Source organism: Cygnus olor, chromosome 8 (assembly GCF_009769625.2).
Source record: "Cygnus olor isolate bCygOlo1 chromosome 8, bCygOlo1.pri.v2, whole genome shotgun sequence".
Taxonomy (NCBI): domain Eukaryota; kingdom Metazoa; phylum Chordata; class Aves; order Anseriformes; family Anatidae; genus Cygnus; species Cygnus olor.
The window spans coordinates 27708942-27729085 of record NC_049176.1 but is presented as its reverse complement, the minus strand read 5'-3'; the positions used below and the strand labels follow the sequence as shown (position 1 = coordinate 27729085).

The 20144-nt window shown below is 42.1% G+C and overlaps 2 long non-coding RNA genes across 5 annotated transcripts in view; one reads left to right on the top strand and one right to left on the bottom strand.

Annotated features, from left to right (window-relative positions):
- Positions 1-20144, bottom strand: part of LOC121073763 — a 319233-nt gene that overhangs the window by 268853 nt on the left and 30236 nt on the right. For all 4 annotated transcript variants that reach the window (XR_005821924.1, XR_005821921.1, XR_005821922.1 and 1 more), the window contains exon 3: positions 13444-13631. This is a non-coding gene — a long non-coding RNA (uncharacterized LOC121073763). The remainder of the gene's footprint in view (positions 1-13443; positions 13632-20144) is intronic.
- On the top strand, positions 3677-4887 carry LOC121073764. Its single transcript, XR_005821925.1, has 2 exons — positions 3677-3744; positions 4330-4887. It is a non-coding gene; the product is annotated as an uncharacterized LOC121073764 (long non-coding RNA).

Sequence of the window (20144 nt, the reverse complement as noted above, 5' to 3'; positions counted from 1 at the left end):
TTTTATATGTACCTATAAACATATATACAGGTATCTACATATGTATGTATATGTATATGTAATAACTTCATGTACCTATATATGTAGCTATAAACAGTTTGTGGGTTTTTTTTTTGCCAAGCAAGGATACTGGGAAAGAAGACTGACATACAATCACAGAACATTAAGGAATTTAAACCAAAGTATTTGTGGAGCTGGGAAATGTCTACACATCTGCTCCCAAAAGATGTAATCAGACATTCCCAGAACAACAAGGCAGTCACCTGGAGCGGCATCACTGAACGTTGACCAGACTAAATGTCAGTGTAAAATAAAAAGTTTTAACAAATGAAAAACTAGATTGACATCCAGAGTTCAAACCTAGCAGAGCAACATGAAAATCTTTGGTCCTGAGAACCAGCCATATGACAAAGCCTCATCCACAAGTCTTTCCATGTGCGTTAGAGAACTTCGTCTCATATCCTAGAACAGCTATTTTCAGGCTAGCTAAGGACAGAAGCCCTTAAATCAGTGAATGGCATGAAGAGTTAGTCCAAGTCATAAAAATGTTGTGCTAGCAGTTGAGAAGGTTAGAATACAAGAATTAAGTGAAGAAATGGTTCAAGGCCAAACTTTCATATCAGAATTATCCAAGTCTTTTGCATTTACAGCTCCTTATCTACAGCATGACACTTTTTATCTAAGAATTCACATGAAAACCAAAACACAGCTCAAAACTTGTAGAAACAACTCCAACCATCAGAATCCTTCCAAAGATCAGTGTCCGGACTTTCAGCCAAACTGCTTTCTCTCACAGTTGTTAGTCCAACAGCTCTAACTTTTTTAAATCCTCCCAAGCATTTTGGCCTGGTTTTCATATCTACATCGATGCAAAATAATTGGGTCAGATCTATCCTCCAGCCTCCTCCATACGAAATCCTTGGTGCACTCTTACCGCATCCCATCTGCTATTACAGAAACACTGTTGTGACATCCAACTTTTAATACAGTACTAGTTACTTATTTACTAGCTCTACACACCCCAAAAATCTCTGGCTCTTTTCATGATTTGCTAAGACTGTCAAGGACATTCCTTCTCCATCGCTACTAATAGACATTAAAGGCCCTTGGTCATGCTCAGTAATATCTGTCTCTTTGATCAGCACCCAGGTCAAATACCATGAGAACAGCCTTCCAAGAAATGCTCAGCTGTTCTGTCTTCCATCATCCCAAATGTAGGCGCTGCCAGCAAAATGGCTAGGGATTTCACTACCTTTACTATATTAGGTTCTTTATAGACTTCAAGCTCATCTTTATTAAATCTTCTCTACAAGTTTTGCCCCACATTCTCCGAAAATCTATCTCAGTACTTCGTCTAAGATATTTAGTTGTCATTGTTCCATCTTAAAAAAGGTCCAACTGTTGTATCTCTGCAGCTTGGTCTCTCTCCTTATTTTGGACTTAAGAGTTACTGGCAGAAAAAAAGTAACCTCATTCCGGCTTTTAACAAGCCTTCGTTTCCTCTGAGGTGTTCAAAGCATTTAACATCAACATAATCTAGAGTATTTATTGATTCCCGGAGAGGCTTTCCCAAGATGATCTTAAGCTAACAATTGGGTTTTATTTTCTTCAAATTTAAGCCGTGTTTGGAGTTGGGTTTTTTATTTGCAGTACCTTCAGGTCTCCAACTCTCTTTTGAGCTATATTTCCTCTGGCGATAGTTAACTAACCAGCATGGCCAAATAGCAAATGTAAGCCATTTAAATTCACACCAATCTGAGAATTTTGCAACAAGCATATTAATCCCTATGCAGTCACATTAAAAGTATCAGGAACGAAACATCTCTCTAGCTTAACCCTTCACTGAAGTCTAATAGAGCAGAATATGTAACCTCTGCCAATTTCAACCAGTTCACATTTGCACCCTCCTGTTATTTGTTTCAAGCTATGCAAATCCTTTTTCTGCTGAGAGTCAGTTTATGAAATATACAAGGACTTTCTTAAAGCTCCGTAAAAGCTACATGTACAGAGCAAACATATATGCGTACGCAGAAAGATATGTATATCTTGATCACATTCCTGCCCTCTCCTGAGCAGCTCTTGGATCAAGTCTCTCCCCTCTGTGAAAAATAAGTCTCTTTACAAAGCAGATTGGACAAACTAGGCTGTACAGAGAAGGAAAAATGCTGCAATATTTCTTCCATTCCGTTTTCTCCTTTTTTCAGACTTGGGCATATTCACTTGGAAATTTTTCAAGCTTCCAAACCAAATCAGTTCCTAAAGTCTTTGAGTTCATGTAGGCCCTCCTGTTTTCAATAATGCAGCAGGAACACTATCAGACCCTGGTGCTTTATTGGTCCTGAGAATTGTAATTGTCTCTCAAAGCTCCTCAAAATGTGGTATTTCTACAAAACAGCTGAGCTGTCTGGATTACAGCCAGTATCTCTTTTTTTCCACCTCACTATTAAAGAGATCACAGTATTTTCTCTATCTTTTTATAGTTACACTATAATTTCCACTTTTGTCCTTAATCATGCTCACTCACTCCTCCACACATGGATATTCTTGTAAAATGCATTCACATTATTAATACTTTTCTTCTCTCCTGTCATCTCTACTGTGTTTTATTATCTGGTGCGTCATTTAACTCGTCCTTCAGCTTTATTGCAATTCTCAGCATAAGGTGGCTTCTCCTTCTAAACACAAATAATTGTCTCTGCAATAGCCCTCTTGGCTTCTACACCTAAAGTTTCAGCTGCAAGTTTCCCCTCCATGTTTCTAAGAAATCTCCCAATCACTAACAACAAGTTTCTATAACCTCTTAAACCTGCTCCCAGATCTGATCAGCAATACCTGGGTTTTCTGGATATGTCAAGTATTCTGTCTCGTCTCATGGGCTCGTGCGTTTTATCACAGAAGGTCACAGTAGGGAAGTAAATAAATACAGTGTCAGACTGACTGACTGCAGCTCCATTTAAGCTTACAAATTTTCTTCTAGTGGTCTCCACAACTGTGTTAGGTATTGCAAAACTAACTCATCACTGTAGTATTTAAAGCCATGAAGTTTGGTGCCGTATTTTAGAAGGTAACCCTTTATCCTTTCACATTCCTCATAGAATGCAATTTTAATTTCATTGTGTGCTTCTAATGTAAGTTCATACAAATCATTGTGATCAAAACCGTACATTCTCCTTTTATCCTGAAAAGAAGAGATTTTCAATGATAGCTTCAAAAATAAGAACTTTTGAACACTATCACTTATACAAAGGCTTTTCCCACTTCATGCCTTTGAGTCTTTACAATCCAGTATGTTTCTGCAGGGAATTACACAGAGAGCTTTTGGAACGACATGATACTATGGAGGCCCAGTCCTTTGACTTGGTCTTCCTTTCCTATATTACAAAAATAAGTAGGAGATACTCGTTTTTCAAATAAACAAGGCTGCGTATGAGACTTTCTTACTTGTTTCATATAATTTAGAGGCTTTCTGGCTACTTCAACTCAGAAGTTGTATGCTTCCAAATTCCAGTCCTCTCTCCCTGGAGGTCCTCTATCCATATTACCCCATTGCTTTGGGGCTCAAACCAGCACCAGGCTGGTTTGAGGGGCTTTTTTTCAGTATTTAACTGAGCTTTATTTCTCCTTTATCCTTCAGTATGTCTGACTTGGGAGACATTTCTGGCTTCATCATTCCTATCAACATTATCCTCGCAGTCATGGGAGCACCCTTCAGAACATCAAGGAAGGAAACTCACAGATGCCTGGGTATGAGATCTGTCATTAATCTTTAAGGATTTTGATGCTGAGTGTTTATTAAAGCCAACTTAGAAATAGTCTGAAATGGAACATGCCTGATCCAAGATTCACAAAACTTTTGACTATGAAACAGTCTGAAGCAAGTAAGTGAAAAGCTTGATCCAAAGATATTTTCACATCATTCGCCTTAGATATCAGAAATCCAACAAGATTACTTTTTTCTCCACAAGTGAAAAAAGGCCAGCTTTGCTTCAATCTCCCAGAAGTAAGAGAGGGGGATGTTTCAGGCCGCTTTACACATAAATCTGGGTTTAGAAACAACATTACAATGAACAACTAGTGCATGCCTATACCATTGTGCTCAGCTGAATGGAAGCAGACCAGTTCATTTCAGTATCATAACAGATCCTTTAATGCTTATTGCTGAAGCAGTCACTTCTTTTTCAAATGACAAATTCCTACAGAGAAAGAAGTTCTATTCTGGTATTGAGAAGTTTGAAATGTTAGTTTTCAATCTCTCCATTTTCTTAGTTTGATCATGTTTTGACTGATGAAAAACATAAAATCTTACAGTTGTTTTCATTTTCTCTACAGGATTTTTTTGCTGTCCTGGTGTTTCAACTAAGAGAGCTTCTGTGAGCCTCGCTTGGAAAGAGGCACCATGTGCTTACACACATAGGGAGTCCAAACTGCTCCAGATACGATGCTTAAGATTCCTCATTAAAACCAACTGAACACAAACAAAGTGATTTTTTTCCCTAATGCCTGAGATTATTTAAGTGGGAAAAGGGGAACATTTTTTAAGATGTTAAAAATGCTTTTGGCGTTATATGCACCTGAGCAGAGAGACTCAGACTAGTTTGAATCACTTCACTTTATACTCGTTTGCACCTCCTAGTCCATAAGAGTTGCAGTTTAAGAAAGCAGCACTTACTGCAGGAGGAAATTGCATCCAAATCTCCAAACCACTTCAAACCTAAAGTTCTCTGATCCTGTTAGGGTGTGGAAAAGCTCAAGAATAAGGATTTTCAATTATGTCTTTTACCCAAAAGAGACTTGGCAAGGCCCCTTGAATAATTCCATTCTTTTAATCAAGAAATTGTTATCTAACCTACTTCCATTAAATCAAATTTAAAAAAAAAAAAAAAAAGGCAAAGAAGAAGAAGACATGGAAATGGATGCAAATTTTTCCCCTCTTGCAAAAAGGCAGCATGGGATATCACCAAAGCCAATGGTTAATTCGCAGTGATCTCATCGGCCTGAACTATGCTGACACTTTTCCTGCCAAGAGCAATTCTTTGCAAAGGGGCTTCCAGGACAGATAAGGGTAAAGAAGCCTACCGTGTAGTTGTTTTTCAAAGCCTAACTGAAGAAACATACGGATATTGAGCAACTCCTGCAGACCAGCTCAGTGCATGAGGCAGCCAGAGAGAGATCATTTCAGAATTAACACCTTAAGCTTGTGTACCAAGCAGATGCAACAAACTCAAATTTTCTCCTTTGTTGTGGATTTTTTTTTCCTAACAAATCCATTTCTTTGTAACTGGAAGAGTGCTGCTACGAACAGGCTTGAGCAAGATAGGCCATGATGAAATAATTATGAAGTTTACAGTTTGGTACAATCTTTCCTATATATTTTTAAGAGCACCCAAGCAAGATTGTATAATGAAAAATTGACTTATAAAAGTGTCATTCAACTGCTCTGTGCTCACAGTTCTGATCAGCGTTAAGCCCTTGACAAAGACAGAACTCAGATACCGTAGATACTTTGTGCCCACAGCCAGTAGTTTTCTTTAATAACCACTTTTGTTTATAAAAGTAGAGGCAGGGACAAAAGTGAAGGCTCTGAGCAAAGTTGCAGTAATTCCTTGAAAATAGGAGTATTTTTCTTCTAGAAAGCTCCTAAACATCTTTTTCATAAAGAATTGGAGGGTCAATTAAAATTTTAACAGGACTTTATAAACCTATTACAAAAGCCTATAAAGTTTCACTGTCTGCCTAGATTTGGGGGATTCTGTGACACTTTTTGCTCTGTTCAAGGTTTCATCTGCAAGCTTGCTAAGGATGGCTTTGTCCTTCCCAAAGCCCCCTCCTTGTTAAGCAAGCCAGTCTCCATTTGCTTCTGCAAGCATCATTTTCCTATTAGAAATGATGTTTTTATTACTCTCCTATCATGCTGAGCAGTGGGGAATATTACTTCTCCAACAGCTGGAGTGCAAGGCCTCTTACCCTGTGGGGATTTGGCAGTTACCAGTTGCAAACTAAGTGGAGCAGTGAGCAAGCTCTGCAAAGAGGATGTCTTTACTGTCGGCTAATAGCACACAGATCACCCCATTCCTGCAGAACTCAAACCAGGCCACTATTTTGCTTTTTAAGAGACAATAGGTCTCTTTCTCCCCTCCTCCAAAATAAGCCAGGCACAATAGCTCCAAAATGAAAACCTTTTGTGTGCGCATATTATTTGATTTCAAGCTGCCTAGAGTATAACGATGATTTTTTTTCAGCTCCTTGTGGCAGCTGCCAGCTTTTCTGACAGCCTGTGCAAGGAGATGGGAGGACTGAATAGCTTTGTGTGTGCTATTTGCTATGATTTAAAAAAAAAAAAGAAAGACTTTCAAAAGACTGTTTAAGAAATTGCTGCCAGCCCTCCTGGTAACCCTACTGCATTTTCCTTATGGAAGGAAGTTCAGTAGTGAGAGCCACCACTCCTAGCTTCAGAGAACACTAACCTATTCTGTGCTGCAACAGAAACTTGCAAAGCCTGGGGGAAACTTTGGAGATAGAATGAGGAAAAAAAAACACACAGCCTCTCAGAAACGACAGAAGGACTCTGCTCAAAGTCATATGAAAACATTATTATTGAGAAAAGATTAAAACTCATAAAGCTCATTTATTTTCCTCTCATCCTTTTTCCTACCTCAGTCGTTTTATAAGAAAGAAGCTCCTGGACCTCACCTTTCATACACCCCCTGTATGTGGTTACCACCAAATGTGAGTGATCACTGGGACTTCCTCAGAGGTCTGGCCATTTAAGAAGCTCTGCAGGGTTTTACTTCTTTCTTTTTTTGTGGGGAAAGCTCTTTTGATGTCTTATACATAAGTACTAGCTAGAAAGGAAATTAAATATAGGAATTTTATGTTGCTATTGTTTACTTTTGCTTAAGCTTTTTTAAAGTTGTACCATATATTTATGAAAACTTTTCAAATAAATTAAGCTTTGCTGTAGGTTGCCCTGGTAAGAGTGTAGTGAACAACAGCTGCTGAACTACTAGATAACTATGTTCAGACAGGCCACCATGGGAATGAATCCCTATGCTTGCGGGATCGAAGACTACGCCTGAGACTTAATATGGTTTCCCTTTCTTCTCACAGGACGAGCTCTGTGTTGTATTTGTGACACTTGAGGGCTGTGAGCTTGTGAAAAAGCAATCTCAAATCTTGCTAGACCTATACATCTCACCATAAAACTTTATATTTCCTTAATGCTTTTGGACTCGTGGCTAGTTTCTGTCTCATAGGAAAGGTTGGAAGTCCAGCCCAGGGGAGGTCCTGTAACTGCAGACACCTTTTCTTTTGAGCAAAAGACTGAGAGTTCTCTATTATCTTGCACTATTGAAGAGGCCTGTGGTTTCCTCGCTTGTCCTGCTCTAGCAAACTCTTTGCATTCATGTAGGCACACTGCTTCTTTCCTTGTTAGCTAAAATACCTGTAGCAAATCCTAGTGCATTTCTCCAGGCACAGCGTGTCCCACTAACTTCCTGAAGCTCTAAGTCACCTCGGTAGTGCAACTCCTTGCACAAAACCACCTCTCAGGCTTGGCAAAGCAGACCCTAGTTTCTCTGCAGATGATGAAACTAAAGCCCAGAAAGCTGCAGACAGGATCTAAGGAGATGACAGTAGTATGCTTCGAGGTACACGGCCCTGACTTTCAGGAACCCGGACATCTGTACAAATGGCTTTGAATATCCATGCTTCGGTTGTCAGAAGTATTGAATATCTTGGAGTAGAGATCTGAGAGCTGTGGCATCTTTTAGTCAGCAAAAATGACCATGTTCTCAATGGCAGGACATTACGGAGGCCTGTAATGCGGTCTCTCAGCCTCTCGTAGCCAGATGAAAGATTTCACCTTTAAACTTGTACATGCTGGCACTTGCTCCTAGGAAAGCCATTCATCATAACACTTCATTCCCAGGCAGAACAGAGCAGGGACTTCACTGGTTTCACTTTTCTTCCATGTCATAAGAGTGGGACAGGACGGATTTTGGATTCTGGCACACGAATCCTTTATCAAAGATTAGACATCTGCCTTTCAAACAGATTGCTGGCCACTGAATCCAAGGGCTGCCTCTCAACTGTGTTTACTTAAAGACTGAATTAAAGGTGTTGAATACTTGTGAATAAACTGCCTCAGTGGGCTAAAAAAAAAAAAAAAAAAAAAAAAAACTTTCCAGAGAAACTGAGGCTATACTTACACCATGAAAGAGGGTTCTGTGTTCTGCTTTAACGTGTGGCTGACCCACGCAGGTGATGGAGTGCACCTCTAGAAAGCATCTTTTTTTGGCACTAGACTTAAGCTTTGCTGTTCCTAAGGCTCAAAAACCTATCACCTCAAGTTGGGCATATGAAAGCAGAACTGATTAATTCTGGGGAAAGGAAGAAGATCCTTGCAAAGGGCTTTTGGTTCTAGGTTTGTCCTGCTTGGAGAGAAGAGAGAATCCAAAGCCAGGGTGTTGGTGCGTCCCATCTTTCACAGTGAGAACAGGATTTAAGAGTGTTCCAGCTCACAGTGCTGGAGCTGAACCCTTTTAGCCTTGTTGAGTCCCCGGCTCCAGTGGCTTTTAGCTCAGACCTATCTCCAGCAACAGTTCCCAGCGTTCGCAAGCTAGAGCTGCCGCTACTCACGGCATGCTGTCACAGTCCAAGCCAGGGGCCTCCTGCCTTGTGATTGCTGATTTCAGTTCATTTCTCTGATTTACAGTTTCCTGATTTGCAGGTTGTTAAAATCCTTGTAAAAAACATTGGTCTGGAAAATGTTCCTAAATAATTATGTTGATGACTAAAAATCAGCCTGAAAGGGCTTTAATTCATAGCAGCTTATACAATAAGGGAGATTTAGGGAGAGCTTTTATTCTCAACTCATATTTTTAATGTTTCATTCATGTTCATATCCTGTACTACAGACCCCAAAGTGAGTTTATATGGCTAAACTCTAATTCTATAGTCAGGAATTAGTTCGTTCTCTGGAAAACCTTTCTAAAGCAAATAAATTCTTCTATCTGAAGGTTAGCATTGTGTTTATGTTCTGGAAACTTGTGGGGAATTAAGAGTCCTTTTCCTTTTGGAGGGGAATTGTGGGAATTGAAAGGTTACTGTTAAAACAGGCTGTCTAAGCACTGGGGAGAAACTGAGGTCAAGAGCCTGCCCTGTTTATTCACTGTACGTAGAGATCGTGGCTGTCCGTGCAGGGGATTTGTGCAGTACAGCCTGCAACGTCCTGGATTTGCAAATGAGCAAGACACATCCCTGACTACTTTCCTTGTCACCTTTGGTACTGAGAGGAGAGAAATCTGTTGTCATTAGCCCTGGCTAATGTTTGGGCCTGCAGTAGTGTCATCCTAAGTCTCAAGTTTCTTATTTAACCAGTCCCAGCTGTGTCAAATCTGGCCTGCAACAGAAGTGGAAGCTGGAATTAACCATTGAACCTCCCAAACAATATGACTGATTGACTCTATTGTAAGGTCTCATTAGGAACATTTTGACATGTCTTCTGCTGGAAAATGTCTTAGTTAAAACTCCACAGAAATGTGTCTATTCCTTAACGCCAAGACAACTCAGAATATCTTAAATGAGGCCTGGCCAGGGTGGAAGATGGGCTTTACCACATCCCAGGGGAATAAGTTTAGTCTATTGTGAGCTGTTTCTGGTTTTGTAATGACTCTCAGCAGGGAAAATGCTTGAGATTCCCAGTTTTCAGGGAATGAGAGAAACATTCTCCGTTCAGCTCTGTTTGCAAGTCTCATGTTATTTAAAGGCCTCGGCTCGCAGCATAAGTTAACACAAATATCTGGCTACATTCAAACAAGCTTTCTTAAGTGGGGTGGAGCAGTTTCTGCATTAGTGTAATGGAGAATGACCGGAGCTTGTGTGTCATGATGTAATGGAGGTATCTTCATGCAGGTCAAGGCGTGTGTGTTCATATGCCTCCTTGTGCATATGTGTGACAGGCACTGCCCTGGTGTCAGAGGCTCAGGTGAGATGTTACTCGTTTACAGAGAAACAGGACTTCTGGAGGTCTTGCTAATACAGCTTTCCTACAAGTTTGGATCTTGATAATAGCCTAATGTACTACCGGGAACTATTTTTTTTTTTAAAAAAGACCCTGACTGGTTAGTGCAGGTGTTTGCTTGGTCTGCCAAGAGGTCAGCATGAGGGATTGTAGCTGTTTTCAGCTGAAACTAATTACCTTGAAGAGTGAGGTAACTAGAGCTAGAAAAACACTGTCTCCTACTACATGAGAAAGTCAGATGTGCTCAACATTTGCATTTGTCAGGACAGATCTATATAAGATGACCTACCACCTGCCATGACTTGCTAGACTTCTCTTTGTAGAACGGTGCATCATCCATGTCCTGCTGTCAGAAAACATCTGTCAGCCAACATTTGCTTTGTTTCATCCTTACTTCTACTTCTCATCACACCACCTTGTGCACAACAAGGACATGCTAACATACTATGATAGCTTCTTGAAGACTGCTGCAATAAGATGCTCCTGTAATGTGAACTTCAACAGGAAGGTAGTCTGTAGGTAAGATATTCCTGAGCTGTGGCTGTTATAGCCCTTCTGAAATTGCAAATCCATTGTATTGTATGGTATTGAGGCAGTTTATGGGGTCAATTCTGCTGCACAGTCATCTCAGAAGGAAAGTAAGGTCTGGGTTAACTGTAAAAGAGTCTACAACCTTCATTTTTGCAGTATGTGCAGAGCCATGTAGCAGCTTTCCTTGAGGGGAGAACAGTTGAATGATCCAATCCATTACACTAGATCTAAAGAGAGTAAGAAATTAAGGAGTTATAGCCTTCATATGCTTTAAGTGCTCTGTAACTAAGCAGAGCTGCAAGCAATCAGCTTGGAAAACAGTACCTTGAAGGAATGTTCTTTGGTGCTCTCCTGAGGTTCTGAGGGGGGGAATAAAAGACTTATCTACTAGAGGAATTGATGAAGCAATGAAGAAACAATGTCTTGATCAAAAGTGTTTTTTTCAGATTTTGACAGGAAAAACAGTTGAATGGTGGAAGATGACCTAGTTCTAGGAAGGAAGAAGGTAGGATGTTTTAAGAATTGCCAGCCATATCGTGACTGAGAAGGTTATGATGGGCAGAATGGAAGAGGAGAGCTACAGTTTATTAGTAATCCAAGATTAATTTGGAAACTAGAGGCACCTAGTTCTGAGGGACAGACGTGTAAGTTATGATAGTTGTAGTGCAAGATCAATTGATCTACGTGAACACAGTGCTAAAATCAGCAAGTTCCATCCTTTCCTTCAGCAATTTCCATTGCTGGAAACAGTTTAATTCGTAGTCCTCTCCTTGTATGCAGGTGAGGATGAGACTATGGCATTAGTCAGTGTTGGATGAAGTGTGGATTTTACCACTGAAGTAGAGAAGTTTATGCTGCAGTTTGCTCTACCAGAGCTTTTGCCACTTATATCCCTTAAGGGATCCTTCAAGGAATTAGCAAGCAGGATGCAACACAGACTGAGGTTGAGGGTTTTAAAAAGTCATTTCCACTTTGTTATTAGCATGTGTGAATATTGGATTTTATGATTTCCTCTTGATTTTTATGACTATTGCAGATTATTCAAAGAAAAACTGAAAAAGTTATTTATTGCCTGGGTTAGTTTTGTTTTTTAAACCTGTAACATCTTAAAGCATCATGAAGAGTTCTGGATCATAATCACAACAGGAAGAATGGGAAAAAAGCAGTTTGTCTGCAAGTCCAAACACCACCATAAATGGAGGTGTAGGAGTCCGCTTGGGGCTGTAAGGTCAGTTATGGCGCTGAGAGCCCAGTGAAAATGTCCTGTAACTACTGACAGAAGTACCTCAAAAGTCTGCCAGCTTTGTTAAGGCTCCCTGCCCTCTTCAGGTGACCTTCTCTAACTAGACTGATGATGTCCTGATAACAGGATTTCTTGATGCACTTCCAGATGTTCCTGATACTTCAGGTCTTGCAAGAAAACAGATGTGCTTGGAGTACTTGACAATCCTCGACAATCTCACTTTGAATGAGGGACCAGGAAATGGAGAGCACAGAAATAAGAAACCTTTTTTTTATTTTTTGGTTGCACTTGATCATTCTCAAATCTTGACAATGGGGACAAAGATTTGGGCAAGGTTCCAAACTGGCTCTTCCCCTTGAAATCCATTCTTATGTCCCTATGTGCACATCAAGGTGAGCATTAAGTCTAGTGTTTCAGTTTTAAATCTCAATTCCCTTGCTCAGTTTCAGGGCCAAACTCTTGCTAGGGAATAGACATGCACAGCAGATCAGCAGCCTTCTTTCAGGATACCTGTTTCCACTAAATGTGTGAAGAAGCTTAAGATTATACATTTTTGGCCAAGAGACCTGCTAATTAAGCAGCAATGTAACCCCACCCTGACCAAGCGTATTTCTTTTTGTTCAGCACTCTTCACAAAACATTGCCACTATGACCTCAAATTATTGCCCATGCTATTTGGATTTTAGACAGCCATTTCTTCAGGTCACAGTCTAAGCCCAGCTTAGGTCCTGGAGGAGTTGCTTCAAAGGATGTCTAAGATGGGAAAAGAATATGAAAAGTGGTTCAGTAAGAGTCTGCACTGAAATGGAGCACCGGCAACTCTAAATCTAAACCTAGGCTGTACCCACAGATAACTTAAATGCATTTTTTCTCCTGTCATGCCTCCCTTCCCCAAACAAAACTCTTCAGCCTACTGATCCAGAGACAGCTGCATTTGACTGTTTATCTGATGCTTGAAAACTGAAAATGCATCTTTTGTGCTATAAAGGTTCTCCAGTATAGTGGGCTGCTAAACATGCTTTTCATGGCTTCAGGGATCATCTTATCAGTAAACAATTAAAGCTGTTTAGTACACAAATCATCATAACTTATGACAATTGTAATTTGAATAACTGGGAAACTCTTATTCAGTGTAGCAAGCAGCACCTGATAAGGTTAGTACATATTCTTAAAACAGGCTATTGTCAGCTGTACACATATTGAATATAACTGTAACGCTGCTGGACCTCTGGGCTCCCTGAAAGAAATATGACTCCGTAGGTACTCTTATAGCTTGGCTGCTGACCAATTTAATATGAACTGAACACACCATCCAAACACAGGGCTCCTAGGTGGACCATCAGAAACACAGGCTGGTTCTGGGGCCTCTGAAAGGAAAAGCAGTGAGCTTTCATGCTCTGAGGTTAGAGGTGAACAGCCAAGACCATTGGAAAGTTATTCTTCTACTGTCCTGCTGAAAACAGTGTCCTACAGATCATGTGCAGGCTACACTTATTGTGGCTTCATTTTTTTTTTTTTCATTTTCATTATTTCACCCACCAGACTTAGGCCAGTACCACTGCAGGAGGTGTCAGGGTGACAAACCATCTGAAGGAACTGAGCCACGTGAAGCAGAAAATAGAAAATGTAACTATTTGTGTCGGCATACCTGAGGAGCAGCGTGGAATGAGACCACTGAAGCCTGTGTCCCGGGCAGTGGTCATCACCTGGGGGCCTTAGATTTGGCAGTCAGGTGTTGACAGTAATATCCCGAAGTTAAAAGTGCTTCTGCTGTGTCAAGCCACCCCTGCGATGGGAATTCTGTACAAATCATGGCAGTGCTCTCCACCAAATGTTCTGTAGAAATAAAAGGCAAAATAAATAGTAAGTGACTTAAGTGAGGCTACTGGCTTGCTTCAAATTATTCCAAATTAAGTCATTTTTGAACTTAAAACCTTTGGTTTAAAATAAACCAGAGAGTCATCAGGGAAGAAAAACCTGAGTGCCACGAAAACTGAGCTGTGAGTTCAAGGATATGATTCATTTTCCCCTTTCCTCTCCATCCATTCAGGGGCCAGCAAAATCCATCTCTTACCCAGCCATTCTTTACTCTGAAACTTGGAGTAATGGGAGGAACAGAGGAGTTAATGTGACAGCATGTTTGTAGAAGGCTCTGCCATGGGTGTCCTGTGAATTGTTCTTAATATTCCTCAGCTGGTGTCCTGTTTCTCTGAGTACAGACAGGCATGTTGTGGCCAAACAGATCTTGTGCCTAAATAATATGCCTGTGTAGTATTAATATGAGGCTTGGGCTAAATCATGTTCCTCTATTTCTTCTAAGCCAGTATCTGTATGGCACCCCCCAACCACACAGACACACGTGCGCACACGCGACTTCCAGAATATGGCACAAACAGCGGAAGAACCTGCGATTGCAATTTTCGTTGTTGATGCTCATTTTCACCACGTCTAGTATGTGGTCTGAACTGACTACTTCCAAGAACGTCACTCTCCTCAACGTGCGTGGACATTAATCTTCTAAAGAGGAATTTAAATGGCAGGGTGGACCCCTCAAGCTAATATAAGGGAGGTGATGCCCTGCCTGGTTTTAATTAGAGCTAGCTTTCTTAATGAGGTAATATTCTGTTGTGCTGGGTTATCTCCTGGAAGACAGGGCAGCAGGCGAGCTGTTGGGGAGGGACACTTAAAAAACATCACAGGCAAGCTGTTTAATGTTAGCGCTATCATTCATCACCCGTGCTCTTCGGAGAGTCTGACAGACGGAGCACGTCCTGTGGGGACTCCGTCAGCCTCTGGCGTGCTGCTTAATGCAATTTAGCCAGATGTATCAAAGCGGCAGGCAAGACCCTGCTATTTGGACAGCATTTATAGCATCCTGGGCAAATAGTCAGGAAATGTTCAATAATGTGCCTCGCACAAGTGCGGCAAGAAGCAGATTCTTAGAATGACAGGTTGCCAAGAGAAATCCTGGCAGTGCCTCATTCCAGCTTTCAGTCACATGCTGGTTTTGTTGTTATTGTTTGAGGGCTTTTTTCTTTTAAGGGCTTTCTCAGTCTCAGGTTTCCAAAGACCAGATTTAAGGTGACTTGAATAGGTCCATCTGGTTCCCAATCCAGCGGATGAAAGCGCCCGGCAGAATCGCTGGCCCACGCATGCACAGCGTGGAGCTGGGCACGGGGCCCGCTGGCAGCGCCGGGGTTTTCTCTGCACAGGCGCCGGGGTTTTCTCTGCACAGCTCTCCGTGTGCTGGGCTGACCCCTGCAGCAGCCCCAAAAGCTCTGTTTGTGCTGCAAAAGGGGTCGGTGTTGGCTGTGCAATCAGAGCGGGGATGTCATTACAGATGAATTTAGTGAAGACCCTGGCTGCACCTCTAGGCCGCAAAGTGGGATCCAGCCTGATACCCTGCAGGCCATGCTCAGCAATAGGCACGTATACCTAACTGATGCTTAAGTAACACTCACTCCCAAATTTTGCAGTCCAAATTTGTTGCAGTCCCTTTCCCCGAGAGCTCGTGGACACCCACAGGTGTGGCTCTGGTTCTCCTCCTGGGCTCCAGGTGTGCGCCATCTCCCCATCAGCATTGCTCTCAGGAAAGCAGACAGCCTGGGGAAAACCGTGTTCTGCTCTTTCCTCTTGGGGTCCTGCTGCCCAGACCAGCTGCCACGGGAACCCTAGCCATAAGCCACTCAGGTGCTGAAAGCAGACAAGTCTTGCAGCACTGCTGTTTGGCGATTTACATCTCACACTTCTTTGCCAGCAACGGGAGAAAAGAACAAGGTTACAACGCTGCCCTGTGGGCTGCTGGCAAAAAGATGTACAGCCTCCAGAGGGAAAACGCTGCAACGGGCCTGGAAAAGGAAGGGCTCTGATGTGTATTCTCAATCTAAAGGACAAAGCCTTGTTAAATTCCCCCTTATTTTTATTTTTTGCTAAACCAAAGGTAGAAGACTGAGGCAAAGCTCTCCCCAAAACCACCTTTCTCTGCTTGTCCCAGGAGGCAGCACCGCAGCCTGGGTGAGGGACAGACACACAGCCCAGGCACCTCCATCCATGCTGCAGTGTCTGCTTCACCTGCAAATCCGGCTTTGGCTCAGGGCTGGTGCACAAAGATGTAAAATCCAGCTGGGCCTTGCAGCCTTGGAAAGCTCTTTGATGATAATTCCAGCAACAGAAACGTAGCATATGCAGAGCCTTGGATCCTGTTGCTAATAAGTCTGCTTTTACACCACTCTGCTACACTTATTAACTTCCATTTACATATTTTTCCAATAATCTTTTTAACATGCGACTAGATGACCATAAATCCCGGAGGGTGAGGAGTGCAGGGTATGTTGGAAGAACAAGTGCTTGGGACTCGGTTTAACCCTTCAGGTACTGCTGGGAGGGCCGGATCCTGAGCAGCTGTGTCCTGTTATCCCACCAGAGACAGGTGGCAGGGATGGGTGAGTGCTTTGACGGGAACAGATTTTCTTCTCATGCTGTCCCAAAACAAATACAAAATGCAGTGCCGCTGCCAAGTCCCAGAATGCAAATTAATGCAGAACGGGGCACTTGAAATGTTTTTGCTAACAAGTACATACCATGGTTCTGCGGCGATGTTTAGCTGTTGATGAAATCCCATCTGTGGATTTCGCAACCAGGTACGCTACACCAAATGGCTCTCCGCTCTTCGTGGAACGTGATGAGGGAAAGGAAATCTGGTGTGGCTTGCTAAGGCAGGACGGAACGGGGGCAGATGGTTAGAGCATGAGAAGTGCCGTCTCCCAGTGCACAGAACAAGGGCTCAGCAATATCCAGAGCCAGAGACTCCTATGCAGGAACAAGAGATTATCCTGGGGGCAAGGAGGGCACTGAATCTGTAGTTTTGAGTTCCCTCTCTACTACCCTTGGATTTCAGACTTCCTTCTGGGAGAAATGGTGACAACTAGGAAGACTGCTCAATACATATATTTATACATATACACACATAGTTGCTTCAAATTACCCAGGAATAACAGTTTCCTCTATTGAGGCAGCTGCATAGATGACTGAACAATTTGTCTGTTCAAACATATTTCAGTCAACTTTCCCTGGCTGATTTGGCAAGAATTTTTCTTTCTACAACTGGATCTCCTCCAATAACAACTTAGACAGCCTTTTGACTTCAGGTCACGGATGTATGACACTGGAGGATTCCTTCCATTTGTCTCTCTACAAGTGATGATGCAAAAACCAGAGGACTGTCATGGTACTAGTTGAGAAGGTGGGGTTGAATTGTTTGTGCCACACATCCGCATGTCAGCTGGACCCACACGACAAAGCAGGATGCAGGACAAATCATCCCAAAGATAGGCTTTTAGACTGGCACTCAAGGGTTCAAATCCTCATAAATGTCCTGGATAAACACCTAGTTTTGCTTCCGACTGCATGGAGGTAACTTCTCACCCCAAAAGGCTGCTGTAAGGGCCCTATCTTGTTACGACTGGAGGGCTCTGATTAGCGATGAGCATTAAGGGAAAGGGATCTCTGTCCCAGGTGACCAAGCAAGATCTGAAATAAGATGCAAGATCTAATAAAAGATGCAAGATCTGAAAAAAGATGTAAGACCTGAAATAAGATGAAAGATCTGCCAGCAGCATCAAGGGTGAGCAGAAGGGGGTAGTCTGACCATCAAGAAGCTGAGGTCCTCTACCTCTCCCAGTGTCACCTTTTTGTGACAACGCTACTCAGACTGCAGCCAGAAAGCCATTTTACATGTGTAAATATATCCTGCTCTCCCCAGAATTTCAGCCTGGAATTACAACCATCTGCAAATGTTTCACATGCCCCAGCGTAGAAGCTAGAAGGAAATGTGGCCTTGATTAGTATCTGTTAATCAATTTCCATCTCAATTAAATGTTGTTGTGCCAAATACAGGGTGAGGCCACGCAGTTTGCAATGTACCAAACCTTATGTTGCTGCTCTGCGTGAGGAAACAAGACCCCGGTCTCCAAGTCCTAGCGACTTTCACAAGCAGCAAAATGGTATTTTTACAAGACCAGCACTTTACTTTTCTGCAGCCATTTCCTTAATGGCTTAGGGCAGATGACTTTGGGCAGTCTGTTGGGGCTCGGAGTTTGATAAGGAACCCTAATCTCAGGCATGCAGCTTAATCTCCAAAAACTGGATTTCAGCACTACCTAATCGCATCAGGCTCTTTTGCCCTCGCCAGTCCATTACCCTGCTGCGGGGTTCTAAGATCTTGGTGGCGTAATGACATCTTCAGACCTGTCTTTGCTGCATTTCCAAACTCCCCCTGCAATCCCATGAGGCTCAGAGCCTATAATATTAATTGCCAGTTCACTGCTTTAGGAGCACCTTCTTTCCTAACTTCTACCCTGCTTGTCGTGATGAGATCTCTTACAGATGCAGTTAATCAGAAAGATTACAATCACTCTAGAAACACCTGCATTGGAAATAAGTCTGGCTTTTATTAGTATGAATTCCTACTGCTGACAAGCTCTGCGAGGAGAGGATGGGGGAAAACCCAAAGATCCCTTTACACAGCTGGAATATAAATGTGAATTTTTCTTCCTATTTATTTTTCTTCTGTAAATGATTTAGCTGCTATTGATGAAGATTACCACCAAATAAAAAGCAGAATCTACTAGCTTGTGTTGTTGTGTGCAACACACCCATAAAACAAATCTATGCCTCCACCACTGGAATAGGCCATCCTTTTTGCCATGACATGTACAGAACTGGAGGTAGCATTCATTGCCAGAACTTCAAGAACAGCAAGGATCCCGTGTTCAGGCTCCTTATTACATGTGGAAGACAAAACAGACATTCCAGTGCCCTGCATCCTCTTTACCCCTAGGATATTAAGAACAAACACAAAAGACTGATCTCATTAGTTGTAGCAAGTAGGTACAATAGGAAGGCGAGAAGTGCTTACTGCGGGTTAAAAAGACAATCTTAAGCCTGATGCAAGAATTTTGAATCTTATTTCTACTACTAGGAATCCCTGCTCCCTGACTGTTGGGTAAATGCTGACATTGTTTAAAAGCCAGTATATTTTGGCCACAAAGCCCTGCAGTATTAAAGGTTTCAGTGTTTCAGAAACTCTGGGTTCAGGTAATAAAAGAGCTTGTAGTCCTGAAAACTGGCAAAACCCAAAATAAAATGCCATCCCTCTTGGGAAACTGAAGGACATTCAAATCCTTCAGGACACTTGAAGGTAACGGTCCAAGAAAAAGCTCGAGGTGTTCACATTTATTAAGGAATGTTAACTGCTAAACTCTACAATTGTCCTAAGCACACATAAATAGAACCTTTTAAAATCTAAATATTACATGTAAAAACTGTGGAAATACTACTTATGCCAGTCACCTGCTAACATAAGAAAAAAAAATAAATGTGTCGTTGTATCATGGACCAAATTCTCAGTCCATGCAGTCAACGTGAAATGCTCCCAATTCTCTACATTGTGCTTTCTCTCACTGGTAACAACTCAAACCTAATGTATGCTCAAAGAAATGATGCAGTGGGGGATAGTCTGTCCCACTGCTGCTACAAGAGTTACAGGGAAGAATTTCTAATACAAAAGCAGAAAATGTAGCCCCTTTACTGACTCTTGATAATGTTTTCGTCCACCTTCCCCAGATTCTTAGGCTATCTAACTTTTCAGAAACCATCAGGGACTGGGCTGGCACAGTTCCTACCTGATTTTAAATGAAAGTAGTTGTCACATACCCATGCAACTCCCATTCATCTAAATAGCTGGAGTTGGTACTAAACAAGTTAATAAAGGAATGAAGAACAGGAACCATGGGGAAAACCAAGGAATATCTTCTTCTGTGGCTACAGTAACGCTCCCTCTGGCCCTGGCACCTTCAGCAGGAAAGCTGGAGAGTCACCTTCCCTCATCCCAAGTTATCTTCTGATACAAAATGGAAAAGGTGCACTGGAAATCCTTTGGGCTAAAGCCTACCTCTTTAACTTCACCAGGTGCTGTAACTTGAGGTCTGTTCCACAGAAGGCTGTCACTACTGTGACCCTGTCTGGCTGTATTTTAACAAAAAACCTACCCACGGGAGCGCCTCGGCACCACCGTGCACCAGGCACTTCGGGCTGTGAAGCCCCAGTTGGTTAAATCCAGCCTGCAGGTACTTTGAGCAACCTGAAGTAATGCGAGGGGGAATATCTCAGACAACCTTTTCTCTTCGACATTTCTCTTGGCAGCCTCTCACAGCCCTCAGCAAGACGGCTGATGTCAGTGCCAGTTTTGGGTGCCTAACTCTTCATTCATGCACAACTGAGTTCCTAACGCATTAGAAATGATGATGCAGGGTTTCTCACCACATCGATAAGTTTTCAGCTGTCACTACT